At 46.4% G+C, this 4786-nt stretch overlaps 1 long non-coding RNA gene across 1 annotated transcript; it reads left to right on the forward strand.

Moving 5' to 3' along the window:
• Positions 1-549: 549 nt before the first annotated feature.
• Positions 550-4315, forward strand: LOC129850890 (uncharacterized). Its single transcript, XR_008758876.1, has 2 exons — positions 550-2067; positions 2099-4315. It is a non-coding gene; the product is annotated as an uncharacterized LOC129850890 (long non-coding RNA).
• Positions 4316-4786: the final 471 nt, after the last annotated feature.

A 4786-nucleotide genomic window follows, 5' to 3' on the forward strand; every position in this document is an offset into this window, starting at 1 on the left:
TAGTAATGATGGTCCCTCTCCTATAGTAGTCCTAATGGTAGTAGTAGTAATGATGGTCCCTCTCCTATAGTAGTCCTAATGGTAGTAGTAGTAATGATGGTCCCTCTCCTATAGTAGTCCTAGTGGTAGTAGTAGTAATGATGGTCCCTCTCCTATAGTAGTCCTAATGGTAGTAGTAGTAATGATGGTCCCTCTCCTATAGTAGTCCTAATGGTAGTAGTAGTAATGATGGTCCCTCTCCTATAGTAGTCCTAATGGTAGTAGTAGTAATGATGGTCCCTCTCCTATAGTAGTCCTAATGGTAGTAGTAGTAATGATGGTCCCTCTCCTATAGTAGTCCTAATGGTAGTAGTAGTAATGATGGTTCCTCTCCTATAGTAGTCCTAATGGTAGTAGTAGTAATGATGGTCCCTCTCCTATAGTAGTCCTAATGGTAGTAGTAGTAATGGTGGTTCCTCTCCTATAGTAGCCCTAGTGGTAGTAGTAGTAATGATGGTCCCTCTCCTATAGTAGTCCTAATGGTAGTAGTAGTAATGGTGGTTCCTCTCCTATAGTAGCCCTAGTGGTAGTAGTAGTAATGATGGTCCCTCTCCTATAGTAGTCCTAATGGTAGTAGTAGTAATGATGGTCCCTCTCCTATAGTAGTCCTAATGGTAGTAGTAGTAATGATGGGCCCTCTCCTATAGTAGTCCTAGTGGTAGTAGTAGTAATGGTGGTCCCTCTCCTATAGTAGTCCTAATGGTAGTAGTAGTAATGATGGTCCCTCTCCTATAGTAGTCCTAATGGTAGTAGTAGTAATGATGGTTCCTCTCCTATAGTAGTCCTAATGGTAGTAGTAGTAATGATGGTCCCTCTCCTATAGTAGTCCTAATGGTAGTAGTAGTAATGATGGTCCCTCTCCTATAGTAGTCCTAATGGTAGTAGAAGTAATGATGGTCCCTCTCCTATAGTAGTCCTAATGGTAGTAGTAGTAATGATGGTCCCTCTCCTATAGTAGTCCTAGTGGTAGTAGTAGTAATGATGGTTCCTCTCCTATAGTAGTCCTAGTGGTAGTAGTAGTAATGATGGTCCCTCTCCTATAGTAGTCCTAATGGTAGTAGTAGTAATGATGGTCCCTCTCCTATAGTAGTCCTAATGGTAGTAGTAGTAATGATGGTCCCTCTCCTATAGTAGTCCTAATGGTAATAGTAGTAATGATGGTCCCTCTCCTATAGTAGTCCTAATGGTAGTAGTAGTAATGATGGTCCCTCTCCTATAGTAGTCCTAATGGTAGTAGTAGTAATGATGGTCCCTCTCCTATAGTAGTCCTAATGGTAGTAGTAGTAATGATGGTTCCTCTCCTATAGTAGTCCTAATGGTAGTAGTAGTAATGATGGTCCCTCTCCTATAGTAGTCCTAATGGTAGTAGTAGTAATGATGGTTCCTCTCCTATAGTAGTCCTAGTGGTAGTAGTAGTAATGATGGTTCCTCTCCTTCCTCTAGTTTCTCTGTGGAGCGTCCAGCCCTCAGTGTGGTCATCTACCCTCTGCTCCATGAAGACCTTCCATTGGTCATCAGAGACATGCCCCTCCCACTGCTCGATCAGCTGACCCTCTTCCAGAGCCGCGTTGCCCAGGCCCCGCCCTCGTCACAGTTGGGACACCAGAGGGCAAAGAGGCAACTATCCAATCAGAGCCCATCGTCACCGTGGTGATGCCAGAAAGTGAAGAAGCATCTAGCCAATCACAGCCCCTCAGACCTCATCACCGTGGTGATGCCAGAGATTGAAGAGGCATCTAGCCAATCACAGCCCTTCACGGGTCCCACCCAGACCCGAAGTGCATAAATTATTTTGTTTAATATAGAGACCTGATCCGAGGACAACTAGACCCGTTCCATATAGACCTGGTTGGATCCAGACCCGATCTGAGTGAGGGGGAGAAAAGCAGAAAAGTCATTTTTTTAAACTACTTTATTAATCGGAGCTGATGAAGTGTGAGAGGTTGGAGAGAGGTGCCTCTAGCAGGGAGAGAGAGGTGCCTCTAGCAGGGAGAGAGAGGTGCCTCTAGCAGGGAGGGAGAGAGAGAGGTGCCTCTAGCAGGGAGAGAGAGAGAGAGAGGTGCCTCTAGCAGGGAGGGAGAGAGAGGTGCCTCTAGCAGGGAGAGAGAGAGAGAGGTGCCTCTAGCAGGGAGGGAGAGAGAGAGGTGCCTCTAGCAGGGAGAGAGAGAGAGGTGCCTCTAGCAGGGAGAGAGAGAGAGGTGCCTCTAGCAGGGAGGGAGAGAGAGGTGCCTCTAGCAGGGAGGGAGAGAGAGGTGCCTCTAGCAGGGAGGGAGAGAGAGGTGCCTCTAGCAGGGAGAGAGAGAGAGGTGCCTCTAGCAGGGAGAGAGAGAGAGGTGCCTCTAGCAGGGAGGGAGAGAGAGGTGCCTCTAGCAGGGAGGGAGAGAGAGGTGCCTCTAGCAGGGAGGGGGGGAGAGATGCCTCTAGCAGGGAGGTTAACTAACTAAGTAACTGGTTCTAGGATACAACCGTAATCCTCTGGTTGAGAGAACAGGAGACCCAGAGAGACTGAAACACAGAACCAACTGGTCCTAGGATACAACCATAATCCTCTGGGTGAGAGAACAGGAGACCCAGAGAGACTGAAACACAGAGCCAACTGGTCCTAGGATACAACCATAATCCTCTGGGTGAGAGAACAGGAGACCCAGAGAGACTGAAACACAGAGCCAACTGGTCCTAGGATACAACCGTAATCCTCTGGGTGAGAGAACAGGAGACCCAGAGAGACTGAAACACAGAACCAACTGGTCCTAGGATACAACTATAATCCTCTGGGTGAGAGAACAGGAGACCCAGAGAGACTGAAACACAGAACCAACTGGTCCTAGGATACAACCATAATCCTCTGGGTGAGAGAACAGGAGACCCAGAGAGACTGAAACACAGAACCAACTGGTCCTAGGATTCAACCATAATCCTCTGGGTGAGAGAACAGGAGACCCAGAGAGACTGAAACACAGAGCCAACTGGTCCTAGGATACAACCGTAATCCTCTGGGTGAGAGAACAGGAGACCCAGAGAGACTGAAACACAGAACCAACTGGTCCTAGGATACAACCATAATCGTCTGGGTGAGAGAACAGGAGACCCAGAGAGACTGAAACACAGAACCAACTGGTCCTAGGATTCAACCATAATCCTCTGGGTGAGAGAACAGGAGACCCAGAGAGACTGAAACACAGAGCCAACTGGTCCTAGGATACAACCGTAATCCTCTGGGTGAGAGAACAGGAGACCCAGAGAGACTGAAACACAGAACCAACTGGTCCTAGGATACAACCATAATCCTCTGGGTGAGAGAACAGGAGACCCAGAGAGACTGAAACACAGAACCAACTGGTCCTAGGATACAACCATAATCCTCTGGGTAAGAGAACAGGAGACCCAGAGAGACTGAAACACAGAACCAACTGGTCCCAGGATACAACCATAATCCTCTGGGTGAAAGAACAGGAGACCCAGAGAGACTGAAACACAGAACCAACTGGTCCTAGGATTCAACCATAATCCTCTGGGTGAGAGAACAGGAGACCCAGAGAGACTGAAACACAGAACCAACTGGTCCTAGGATACAACCGTAATCCTCTGGGTGAGAGAACAGGAGACCCAGAGAGACTGAAACACAGAACCAACTGGTCCTAGGATACAACCGTAATCCTCTGGGTGAGAGAACAGGAGACCCAGAGAGACTGAAACACAGAACCAACTGGTCCTAGGATACAACCGTAATCCTCTGGGTGAGAGAACAGGAGACCCAGAGAGACTGAAACACAGAACCAACTGGTCCCAGGTCTGTTGTCACGTCTCTGTTCCGTATCATCTGTATGTTCTGTTATGGTTACCGATCTCAGGTTTGTGTGTTCTGTTATGGTTACGGATGACGGTTGTTATGGTTACTGATCACTTGTTTTAGTTTGCCAGTGTTTGGTGAATGATTACATCTCCTGGTTAGTTTTCAGGAGCATCTTAAGACTCAGTTCATCGATAAAACCTTTGTTAGGAGCATCATTAAATCTCCTTAGCTGTTTTCCCAAAACCATCATTATATTAATGTTGTCCTGGAAACGCTTGTTTTTTTTTACCAAATTGACTACAAATGCAAAGTTGCCAATGTCTTTGCGATTGTTCCAAACATGGGAAAAGGAAATGAAACTTCAAATGAAAAGCGGAGATGTGACCTCATGACATGATGCCTACAGTACAGGATCGGCCGGTAAATTCAATCCTATTTGAAGTAAATTTTTAATGTTCAATAAATTCAGTTCTATTTAGATCACTTTTGGGACTACTGTCTGTCATTTTTTGCCTCGACAAATGTTTTCATGATGACTCATCTGGAACAGAGATATTGGTCTCAGCATTGACTCCCTGTCTAAATAAAGGCACCTTGGTCTCAGCATTGACTCCCTGTCTAAATAAAGACACCTTGGTCTCAGCATTGACTCCCTGTCTAAATAAAGACACCTTGGTCTCAGCATTGACTCCCTGTCTAAATAAAGACACCTTGGTCTCAGCATTGACTCCCTGTCTAAATAAAGACACCTTGGTCTCAGCATTGACTCCCTGTCTAAATAAAGACACCTTGGTCTCAGCATTGACTCCCTGTCTAAATAAAGACACCTTGGTCTCCGCATTGACTCCCTGTCTAAATATAGACACCTTGGTCTCAGCATTGACTCCCCGTCTAAATAAAGACACCTTGGTCTCAGCATTGACTCCCTGTCTAAATAAAGACACCTTGGTCTCT

This window comes from Salvelinus fontinalis, unplaced genomic scaffold (genome assembly GCF_029448725.1).
Source record: "Salvelinus fontinalis isolate EN_2023a unplaced genomic scaffold, ASM2944872v1 scaffold_2424, whole genome shotgun sequence".
Taxonomy (NCBI): domain Eukaryota; kingdom Metazoa; phylum Chordata; class Actinopteri; order Salmoniformes; family Salmonidae; genus Salvelinus; species Salvelinus fontinalis.